Source organism: Puma concolor, chromosome B3, assembly GCF_028749965.1.
Source record: "Puma concolor isolate L17-30 chromosome B3, mPumCon1.1.hap2, whole genome shotgun sequence".
Taxonomy (NCBI): domain Eukaryota; kingdom Metazoa; phylum Chordata; class Mammalia; order Carnivora; family Felidae; genus Puma; species Puma concolor.
Genome location: NC_141672.1, coordinates 101,056,688 through 101,069,615, shown reverse-complemented (window position 1 = coordinate 101,069,615; position 12,928 = coordinate 101,056,688).

The window sequence follows — 12,928 nt, the reverse complement described above, 5'->3', positions numbered from 1 at the left end:
CGGTCATATGATAATTCTGTTTTTAATTTTTAAGGAAGCACCAAATTCTTCCACAGTAGCTGTGCCATTTTACTTTCCCACTGAAAGTGCACAAAGGGTTCTGATTTCTATGTATCTTTGCCAACACTTGTTTTCTGGTTTGAATTTTTGTGGGTTTTTTTTTTAACAGTAGATATTACAAAGAATGTGAGGTGGTATCTCATTGTGGTTTTTGATTTGCATTTCTATAATAATTAGAGATGTTGGACATTTTTTCGTGTTTCTTGGCCTTTTGCATTTCTTCTTTGGAGAAATGTCTATTCAAATACTTTGCCATTTTTAAAATTGGATGTTTGGCTTTTGTTGAATTGTATGAGTTCTTTATACATTCTAGATATTAACTCCTTATCAGATATATGATCTGCAAATATTTTCTCACATTCTGTAAGTTGCCTTTTCATTCTGTTGACTTTGTCCTTTGTACAGAACATTTTTATTTTGATGTAGTACAGTTTATATCTTTTTTTCTTTTGTTACCTGGGCTTTTGGTGTCCTTTCCAAGACATCATTGTCAAATCTTGAACTTTTCTCCCCTATGTTTTCTTCTAAGAATTTTATAGTTTAGCTCTTAGGTTTAGGTCTTTGATTCATCTTGGATTAACTTTTTATATGGTATATATGATGCAAGGTAAGTGTATAACTTCAATCTTTGGCATGTAGCAGCTGTACTTAAAGTTCCACAGATGTTTCTGGTGTTTGTGAACCACTGTTAGGCTAGTGATATCCAGCTAGTTCACCGCTTCTCCAAATATCATTATCATTTGTGGCAAAACAAAAGCAACAACAATAACAACAACCCTAAAAGGGCCAAGCACAGAGATAAATACTCATAAAAAATTCACATATGCTAACTAGATTATGTTTACTATTTGGGGGTAATTTAAAACGTGAAATGACTGCTACCCACAATGATGATATTTCCATATTTTTTCTTCTTTTTTCACATCTATTGTTCCTGATATTTCAACTGTCCTCCCCAAATAAAGCCTAGAAATAAGCATTTAAAAGTGGTTCTCAGTTAGTTACATAGCTTCATCTCTGGAACAAAAATTAATCCTCCTTTTGGGAGACATATCTGCAGCCTAGGCCTCACAGTTTTCCCACAAATGAAGCATGGTGAAGCATGAAGAATGATGAATACTCATCAACCATGAGAGTTGGCAGCTATATATTAGCTTTATATAATAAAATTATCAAATACATTTTGTTTAAACTTATGATTTTAATTCCATCTTTGTTTAATAAGAGAAATAAGATGAAAGTATTTTCTACTTTAACACAGTATGTTTTAAATCAGTGTATTCAAGTTAATTGAGCCAGAAAGTTTTCTGTCCAGGTTATAAGCACACTCACACCCACTTTCACAAAACAACCAAATAAGAATATCAGAACCATTGTGGGGTCCCTGGGTGGTTCAGTTGGTTAAGCAGCCAACTCTGGATTTCAGCTCAGGCCATGATCTCACGGTTTATGGATTTGAGCCCCACATTGGGCTCTGTGCTCACAGGACTTGGCCTGCTTCAGATCCTATGTCTCCCTCTCTCTGCCCCTCCCCCACTTGTGTGTGTGCACAGACTCTCCCTCTCTCTCTTTCTCTCTCTCAAAAAAAAAAAATTAAAAAAATAGAATAAAAAAACTATTGTAGAAATTAACTGACTGATAAGAACAAAAAAACTTTTTTTCTGAATGTAGAAATAAATTGATAAAATTTAAATTTCCATCCAGGCTGAAAATTCACAAACAAGGGAATAAAACACCTATAGTATGAAATGCCCTTCATAGTGTGTAACCTTTTATAATATGCATAATCAGTATAATCTCATTCAGTTAAAAATCTGCCCATGTATATTCTTGTAGTTCACTAAGGTGTTAATAGTCATAAACTCTGCTAATAGAAACATAGTGTTCTTGGAATGAGAGGAAAGATGGCGGCGTAGGATACGCTGGGCTCACCGCGCGTCCTGCTGATCACTTAGATTCCACCTACACCTGCCTAAAGAACCCAGAAAACCGCCAGAGGATTAGCAGAACGGAGTCGCCGGAGCCAAGCGCAGACGAGAGGCCCACGGAAGAGGGTAGGAAGGGCGGCGAGGCGGTGCGCGCTCCACGGATTGGCGGGAGGGAGCCGGAGCGGAGGGGCGGCTCGCTGGCCAAGCAGAGCCCCCGAGTCTGGCTTGCAAAAAGCGGAGGGGCCTGACGGACTGTGTTCCGACAGCAAGCGCGACTTAGCGGCTGGGAGGTCATAAGTTAACAGCTCTGCTCAGAAAGCGGGAAGGCTGGAGGACAAAGGGAAGGAGAGTTGCTGAGCCTCCTGACGACAGAGCTCAGTTTGGTGGGGAACAAAGGCGCTCGCCAGCGCCATCTCCCCCGCCCATCCCCCAGCCAAAATCCCAAAAAGAACCAGTTCCTGCCAGGGAACTTGCTTGCTCCGCGCAAACACCCAACTCTGCGCTTCTGCGGAGCCAAACCTCCGGCAGCGGATCTGACTCCCTCCTGCTGCCACAGGGCCCCTCCTGAAGTGGATCACCTAAGGAGAAGCAAGCTAAGCCTGCCCCTCCTGCCCCCATGCACCTTGCCTACCCACCCCAGCTAAGACGCCAGATCCCCAGCATCACAAGCCTGGCAGTGTGCAAGTAGCCCAGACAGGCCACCCCAACCCACAGTGAATCCCGCCCCTAGGAGAGGGGAAGAGAAGGCACACACCAGTCTGACTGTGGACACAGCGGTGGGCTGGGGGCAGACATCAGGTCTGACTGCGGCCCCGCCCACCAACTCAAGTTATACACCACAGCACAGGGGAAGTGCCCTGCAGGTCCTCACTACACCAGGGACTATCCAAAATGACCAAGCGGAAGAATTCCCCTCAGAAGAATCTCCACGAAATAACAACAGCTGATGAGCTGATCAAAAAGGATTTAAATAATATAACAGAAAGTGAATTTAGAATAATAGTCATAAAATTAATCGCTGGGCTTGAAAACAGTAGAGCTGACAGCAGAGAATCTCTTGCTACAGAGATCAAGGGACTAAGGAACAGTCACGAGGAGCTGAAAAACGCTTTAAACGAAATGCATAACAAAATGGAAACCACCACGGCTCGGATTGAAGAGGCAGAGGAGAGAATAGGTGAACTAGAAGATAAAGTTATGGAAAAAGGAAGCTGAGAAAAAGAGAGATAAAATAATCCAGGAGTATGAGGGGAAAATTAGAGAACTAAGTGATACACTAAAAAGAAATAATATACGCATAATTGGTATCCCAGAGGAGGAAGAGAGAGGGAAAGGTGCTGAAGGGGTACTTGAAGAAATAATAGCTGAGAACTTCCCTGAAGTGGGGAAGGAAAAAGGCATTGAAATCCAAGAGGCACAGAGAACTCCCTTCAGACGTAACTTGAATCGATCTTCTGCACAACATATCATAGTGAAACTGGCAAAATACAAGGATAAAGAGAAAATTCTGAAAGCAGCAAGGGGTAAACGTGCCCTCACATATAAAGGGAGACCTATAAGACTCCTGACTGATCTCTCTTTTGAAACTTGGCAGGCCAGAAAGAATTGGCACGAGATTTTCAGTGTGCTAGACAGAAAAAATATGCAGCCGAGAATCCTTTATCCAGCAAGTCTGTCATTTAGAATAGAAGGAGAGATAAAGGTCTTCCCAAACAAACAAAAACTGAAGGAATTTGTCACCACTAAACCAGCCCTCCAAGAGATCCTAAGGGGGACCCTGTGAGACAAAGTACCAGAGACATCACTACAAGCATAAAACATACAGACATCACAATGACTCTAAACCCATATCTTTCTATAATAACACTGAATGTAAATGGATTAAATGCGCCAACCAAAAGACATAGGGTATCAGAATGGATAAAAAAACAAGACCCATCTATTTGCTGTCTACAAGAGACTCATTTTAGACCTGAGGACACCTTTAGATTGAGAGTGAGGGGATGGAGAACTATTTATCATGCTACCGGAAGCCAAAAGAAAGCTGGAGTAGCCATACTTATATCAGACAAACTAGACTTTAAATTAAAGGCTGTAACAAGAGATGAAGAAGGACATTATATAATAGTGACAGGGTCTATCCATCAGGAAGAGCTAACAATTATAAATGTCTATGCGCCGAATACCGGAGCGCCCAAATATATAAAACAATTACTCATAAACATAAGCAACCTTATTGATAAGAATGTGGTAATTGCAGGGGACTTTAACACCCCACTTACAGAAATGGATAGATCATCTAGACACACGGTCAATAAAGAAACAAGGGCCCTGAATGAGACATTGGATCAGATGGACGTGACAGATATATTTAGAACTCTGCATCCCAAAGCAACAGAATATACTTTCTTCTCGAGTGCACATGGAACATTCTCCAAGATAGATCATATACTGGGTCACAAAACAGCCCTTCATAAGTTTACAAGAATTGAAATCATACCATGCATACTTTCAGACCACAATGCTATGAAGCTTGAAATCAACCACAGAAAAAAGTCTGGAAAACCTCCAAAAGCATGGAGGTTAAAGAACACCCTACTAAAGAATGAGTGGGTCAACCAGGCAATTAGAGAAGAAATTAAAAAATATATGGAAACAAACGAAAATGAAAATACAACAATCCAAACGCTTTGGGACGCAGCGAAGGCAGTCCTGAGAGGAAAATACATTGCAATCCAGGCCTATCTCAAGAAACAAGAAAAATCCCAAATACAAAATCTAACAGCACACCTAAAGGAAATAGAAGCAGAACAGCAAAGGCAGCCTAAACCCAGCAGAAGAAGAGAAATAGTAAAGATCAGAGCAGAAATAAACAATATAGAATCTAAAAAAACTGTAGAGCAGATCAATGAAACCAAGAGTTGGTTTTTTGAAAAAATAAACAAAATTGACAAACCTCTAGCCAGGCTTCTCAAAAAGAAAAGGGAGATGACCCAAATAGATAAAATCATGAATGAAAATGGAATTATTACAACCAATCCCTCAGAGATACAAACAATTATCAGGGAATACTATGAAAAATTATATGCCAACAAACTGGAATACCTGGAAGAAATGGACAAATTCCTGAACACCCACACTCTTCCAAAACTCAATCAGGAGGAAATAGAAAGCTTGAACAGACCCATAACCAGCGAAGAAATTGAATCGGTTATCAAAAATCTCCCAACAAATAAGAGTCCAGGACCAGATGGCTTCCCAGGGGAGTTCTACCAGACGTTTAAAGCAGAGATAATACCTATCCTTCTCACGCTATTCCAAGAAATAGAAAGGGAAGGAAAACTTCCAGACTCATTCTATGAAGCCAGTATTACTTTGATTCCTAAACCAGACAGAGACCCAGTAAAATAAGAGAACCACAGGCCAATATCCCTGATGAATATGGATGCAAAAATTCTCAATAAGATACTAGCAAATCGAATTCAACGGCATATAAAAAGAATTATTCACCATGATCAAGTGGGATTCATTCCTGGGATGCAGGGCTGGTTCAACATTCGCAAATCAATCAACGTGATACATCACATTAACAAAAAAAAAGAGAAAAACCATATGATCCTGTCAATCGATGCAGAAAAGGCCTTTGACAAAATCCAGCACCCTTTCTTAATAAAAACCCTTGAGAAAGTCGGGATAGAAGGAACATACTTAAAGATCATAAAAGCCATTTATGAAAAGCTCACAGCTAACATCATCCTCAACGGGGAAAAACTGACAGCTTTTTCCCTGAGATCAGGAACACGACAGGGATGCCCACTCTCACCGCTGTTGTTTAACATAGTGCTGGAAGTTCTAGCATCAGCAATCAGACAACAAAAGGAAATCAAAGGCATCAAAATTGGCAAAGATGAAGTCAAGCTTTCGCTTTTTGCAGATGACATGATATTATACATGGAAAATCCGATAGACTCCACCAAAAGTCTGCTAGAACTGATACATGAATTCAGCAAAGTTGCAGGATACAAAATCAATGTACAGAAATCAGTTGCATTCTTATACACTAACAATGAAGCAACAGAAAGACAAATAAAGAAACTGATCCCATTCACAATTGCACCAAGAAGCATAAAATACCTAGGAATAAATCTAACCAAAGATGTAAAGGATCTGTATGCTGAAAACTATAGAAAGCTTATGAAGGTAATTGAAGAAGATTTAAAGAAATGGAAAGACATTCCCTGCTCATGGATTGGAAGAATAAATAGTGTCAAAATGTCAATACTACCCAAAGCTATCTACACATTCAATGCAATCCCAATCAAAATTGCACCAGCATTCTTCTCAAAACTAGAACAAGCAATCCTAAAATTCATATGGAACCACAAAAGGCCCCGAATAGCCAAAGTAATTTTGAAGAAGAAGACCAAAGCAGGAGGCATCACAATCCCAGACTTTAGCCTCTACTACAAAGCTGTCATCATCAAGACAGCATGGTATTGGCACAAAAACAGACACATAGACCAATGGAATAGAATAGAAACCCCAGGACTAGACCCACAAACGTATGGCCAACTAATCTTTGACAAAGCAGGAAAGAACATCCAATGGAAAAAAGACAGTCTCTTTAACAAATGGTGCTGGGAGAACTGGACAGCAACATGCAGAAGGTTGAAACTAGACCACTTTCTCACACCATTCACAAAAATAAACTCAAAATGGATAAAGGACCTGAATGTGAGACAGGAAACCATCAAAACCTTAGAGGAGAAAGCAGGAAAAGACCTCTCTGACCTCAGCCGTAGCAATCTCTTCCTCGACACATCCCCAAAGGCAAGGGAATTAAGAGCAAAAGTGAATTCCTGGGACCTTATGAAGATAAAAAGCTTCTGCACAGCAAAGGAAACAACCAACAAAACTAAAAGGCAACCAACGGAATGGGAAAAGATATTTGCAAATGACATATCGGACAAAGGGCTAGTATCCAAAATCTATAAAGAGCTCACCAAACTCCACACCCGAAAAGCAAATAACCCAGTGAAGAAATGGGCAGAAAACATGAATAGACACTTCTCTAAAGAAGACATCCGGATGGCCAACAGGCACATGAAAAGATGTTCAGCGTCGCTCCTTATCAGGGAAATACAAATCAAAACCACACTCAGGTATCACCTCACGCCAGTCAGAGTGGCCAAAATGAACAAATCAGGAGACTCTAGATGCTGGAGAGGATGTGGAGAAACGGGAACCCTCTTGCACTGTTGGTGGGAATGCAAATTGGTGCAGCCGCTCTGGAAAGCAGTGTGGAGGTTCCTCAGAAAATTAAAAATAGACCTACCCTATGACCCAGCAATAGCACTGCTAGGAATTTATCCAAGGGACACAGGAGTACTGATGCATAGGGGCACTTGTACCCCAATGTTCATAGCAGCACTCTCAACAATAGCCAAATTATGGAAAGAGCCTAAATGTCCATCAACTGATGAATGGATAAAGAAATTGTGGTTTATATACACAATGGAGTACTACGTGGCAATGAGAAAAAATGAAATATGGCCTTTTGTAGCAACGTGGATGGAACTGGAGAGTGTGATGCTAAGTGAAATGAGCCATACAGAGAAAGACAGATACCATATGGTTTCACTCTTATGTGGATCCTGAGAAACTTAACAGGAACCCATGGGGGAGGGGAAGGAAAAAAAAAAAAAAAAAGAGGTTAGAGTGGGAGAGAGCCAAAGCATAAGAGACTTTTGAGAACTGAGAACAAACTAAGGGTTGATGGGGGGTGGGAGGGAGGGGAGGGTGGGTGATGGGTATTGAGGAGGGCACCTTTTGGGATGAGCACTGGGTGTTGTATGGAAACCATTTGACAATAAATTTCATATATAAATTAAAAAAAAAGAAATATTGGGTTCTTATATTGTTATATATATATTCTCATTTTCTACAATGTACATATACTGATTTTGCAATAATAAAAGTAAAAACAAGAAAAAAATTTACTGCAAACATCTTACTTAGAGGTCAGATGTCAACATATAAGGCAAGGATAAAAAAATTTTTTTTTTTAAATTTTTTAACGTTTATTTATTTTTGAAAGAGAGAGACAGAGTGCAACCTGGAAGGGTCAGAGAGAGAGGGAGTCACAGAATCTGAAGCAGCTCCCAGGCTCTGAGCTGCCAGCATAGAGCCCGATGTGGGGCTCCAACTCAAACTGTGAGATCATGACGTGAGCCGAAGTTGGACGCTCAACCGACTGAGCCACCCAGGAGCCCCAACGATACCCCGATTAATTAGTTCCTCTATTTATTAGAAGTTATGGTTAGTTCAATAAAGGAAGAAAATCTTTTATATGGTGTAAGGAGAGGAAAGCAAAAGATGTTTATGAACATAGAAGACTCCAGAAAATCTACAGATACGTGATCAAATTTTAAAATGGAATTTAGCAAGACTAGTGGATATAAAATCAATATAGAGAAATAATTTGTTGAATATCAATTTGCCCCTCCAGATTCACTCTTCACCTTCCTCCACAGTGGTAGTGCCTTGGGATACCGACCTACAGTAACAAGTTCCCTTATTCTCTGGCTTCTCATTAGGTTCAGTAAGTAGTAGCAGCAGCAGCAGCAGCAGGAGATCCAAGGGAGGAGGAAAAGAGCTTGAGGGTTATATAACCTTATCTCTCTCCCTGTGGGGCTGCTCTTGGCTGGTTGTATCACCCATCAAAAGTCATAGCTCCCATCAGAGGGCTCTCTCTGCATAGCTGTTTCTGTCTTTGCGTTCTGGAAAATTTCTTCTTTCCTTCCCTTTAAGTTTAGGAGTAGTAATGGTCCCCCAACATTACTGCACCTTAGGTACTGTATAATCCCTGGTAGTTTGCTTAAACCCTGCCTACGTATGTGTAAATGACCTAATATGAGGGTGCTGTTTCCTACTTGGGCCTTCAAGGATATAGATAGTATTTATGACAGCAACAAAGAATTTAACTAGAAATAAACAAAGAGGCAAAAGACCTTTATAGAAAAATTCTAAAGCTTAATTAAAGGACATTTTATTTTTATTTTTATTTTTTTTTTAAATTTTTTTTCAACGTTTTTATTTATTTTTGGGACAGAGAGAGACAGAGCATGAACGGGGGAGGGGCAGAGAGAGAGGGAGACACAGAATCGGAAACAGGCTCCAGGCTCCGAGCCACCAGCCCAGAGCCAGACGCGGGGCTCGAACTCACGGACCGCGAGATCGTGACCTGGCTGAAGTCGGACGCCTAACCGACTGCGCCACCCAGGCGCCCCTAAAGGACATTTTAAAACAGCTATTGAGCTATACCATGTACATGGCTAGCAGGACATAATATGCAGACATTGTTTTTTTCTCCAAATTGATCTGTAGATTCAAATAAATTCCATTGCAATTTCCAACCTTATTTTCATGGGACTTGGCAAGGGAAATCTAAATTTATATAGAACAACAGAGGGCAAATAATAGCCCTCTATTGAAGAACAATAAATCAGGTAAAGCCTTGCTCTACAAGGTGGTGTTACTATACACATGGAGTAATTAAAACTGAAATTGGTGCATTGCAGATCAATAAGGAAAGATAATGGTACTGGAACAATGGTATTCATATGGACAAAAGAATAATAAAATTATACACCTATGTCATTATACAGAATATATAAATCCCAGGTGAATTATAGTTGGATCATAAAAAGCTTTATGATCTCACATTACTAAAAGAGTATTTAAATATGGTCAAAAAACCCACATTAGACCTAAAGGAAATAATTGATGAATTTGACAATTCTGGATTTTAAATTTCTGTGCATTAAAAGCCATTTTAGACAAAGTAAAATATATATGCCACAGCTTAGAGAAAACAAAGTAGATGTACCCGCAATAGGATGTAGTAATCTCACACATGTGGAGTTAAAAGTGATTTAGGAAGTGTGTCTCAGCCTTATTAAACATGGAAAGTAGTATCACCTCTTTAGAAGTATTAAAAGTATAAAGCCGTGTGTGGGAATGATGCTATTAAATACAGAATAATGTTGTCTCAAGTCAGAGAGACGAGACCAGGATATGTACCCTGGTGCACAAAAATAGCTTCCACAGTTTTTCTTAGGTCAATTTTTTTAAAAATAGAAACATGGGCGTTCATATTATTCCCTATGCTTTTATGTTGGAGATATTACCAATGCAAGTAGCCATGTCACAAAAGTAGAAACTAGATACCAGAAAACAGAGTTTAATAACCCAAAAGTTGTGGGATTTAATTTTTAAAATCTAAACTATGTATATAAATTATGATATTTAAGGAAAAAATAGGAAAATATCAGCATTGTTGAAATGAATAGGCATTAAAAAGAGGATAATGTGGGGCGCCTGGGTGGCTCAGTCGGTTAAGCGGCCGACTTCGGCTCAGGTCATGATCTTGAAGTCCGTGAGTTCGAGCCCCACGTCAGGCTCTGTGCTCAGAGCCTGGAGCCTGTTTCAGATTCTGTGTCTCCCTCTCTCTGACCCTCCCCCGTTCATGCTCTGTCTCTCTCTGTCTCAAAAATAAATAAACGTTAAAAAAAAAAAAAAAGAGGATAATGTGAAATACTTCCTTATTAACTGGAGATCAAAACAGACTTTTGTTTAATGGAAAATTAACCAGGATGTTTTTCTATTAACAATTCAGTGTTGACCCAAGATAAAGGCAATGCATCATAATACATAAAGGCAATGTAAAGGAAACAAAAGTAAGAAAAACAAAATGGAATTAGATGAAGTAGGTGTGGGCACAACTAGAGTCCATGACCACAGATGTCCTTGAGCACTTTGGAAACTGGTAAGGAATTTCACAAAACCACTCTCTATCATTTTTCAAAATTCCGGTAGAGTGCCTGCTGAAGTTCTGAATATAGGAAAAAAGTCAGCACAATGGCTATTTTTTTAATAGAAAAGAATGGCCTCGGTATTATAATATGTCTATCAGGTCAAATTCCTTGCCCACAAAGCTACTGAACCTTTTGTGAAAGCATTAATTTGCAAATCTTAAAAAATAATGTTGGACTTCAATTCAACATGAGTTGGTGAAGATTAAAATCTGTCAGTTGAATCTAATTTTCTTCTGTGATGGGTCTGTTAAAGGGCAGCGACAGTGTAATTAATTGCTCGAGGCTCAGAAACCCAATTAATCTCTAAGTTGATTTTTATTTCATAGAATGTTAGTGCTAGAAGAGGCCTTAAGGATTATCTAGCCCACCCTCTTCATTTTATAGAAGAGGAAACAGACGTTAAGGAGGTTAAATAACTTGTTCAAGGTCAAAGACACAGTCTTTCTTTGCCAGTGCATCCTGTAAATAGGTTCAGTAATGCATCCTTTAAACTTTTATGAGTTTCTTTGCATTGGATCATGAAATATTATTTGAACACAGGTTTTTTTTTTTTAATTTGCCTCTAAGTTTTTAAAAATTGAAGCCTGTTCCATAATGATTATGCAGCAAAGGGGGGGGGTGGGTAGTGAGGGCAGGGTCCTGGTCTGCACCCTCAAGAGGAGGACTCTGGAGACAGAGGACCAGCCCTATATGGACTCTTGGAAAACCAGGAGTCCCAGTTTGGCAGATGTGAGTGACACCTAATCCTGTGGTGCTTTGCCAGCCATGACCTCTCTTAGGAATTTGTATGTCTGATTCCGAGATGTAAGTGGATAAACTGGGCACACAGGGTACTCTTAGAGAAGATGTCAGCAGAATAACAATGATAACAAAGATGACATATGAGAAGATTAGAGAAAATGAGAATAGCCACTATAAATGTGAGACGCATACTAGCACTCCATGTGTCAATGTAGCAGCCGTGGGGGTGCTCTGCTCAAATCTCTCTTTAAAGGAACTTGCTTCAAGGAAAGCAATTGCCCAAGAACCTCTGGTTGCTGCACATCAGGATCCACTGCAGCGTTCACACTCAGGCCACACTCTGCCAAAGCTGCTCCCAGGCAATGCCTGAGCATGACTGGGGGATTAGAGCCGGGACTTTTTGGCCCAACATGGGACATCTCTCATGGAAAGGCTGTGCTTGGAGACTCCCAACTGGCCTGGTAGAGACTTTATCAATTGTACAGCAGTTTGAGGCTCTTCTTCTTTTCCTCTCTCCTTTTACAGGTGTCAGAATCAGTTCTGAAGGCTCTCCATGCCCATGTCTACTTCTCCCTCCTCCTTTCTCCTTTATAGACCTTTTCCAAAATAAACCTCTTGACCAGCCAGTTCGGTCTTGGCATCTGTATCACAGAAGACCCTAGCTGATGCAGAATATAGCAGTTGCCTTGGTTGATGTCAAGGAGGGATTTAAACATTACCTGAGAAAAAAATTAGGATCCTGCTTTGTGGAGGGAGTGGTTTGAAAGCAATAGTTTCTGTCTGGTTGTTGTAGTTACCATTATCACAATTCCTTAATTGTGCTCCCTCATGATGGCATGGCCTTAGATATACGTATGTATTGTAGTAAAATTTACTTCTGGTGTTGGGGTGGGGGGGGGGAGAAAACCCATGTTTCACAGATTCTAGGATATACTTTCTTTTTTCATTTTAGTCTTTCTGAAATTGGGATGGGCCTTAAAATAAATGATGTGCTCCAGTTAAATCAGAGGGGTTTCTTCCTTTACTGATGGATAAAATACCTGGGCATCCTACCATTGATGGTGTCATAGATTGATTCAGTAAGAAATATCATCTCAATTCAGGTCACAAGATGCTAGGTACTATTATAGATTCTAAAGGCCTAAGGGGCTGAGTTAACCTTTGTGGGTTATTATTTGGCTATTTGTTAGATGTATCTACTAAGAAAGGAAAGAAAAACTCAAGGAACAGAATTATATGATAGATAGGTATACTGTGGATAAATATTGTCATGGGCATATTACTATAGAAATAACTAGGGATCCAAAGAGGCATAAAAAAAGT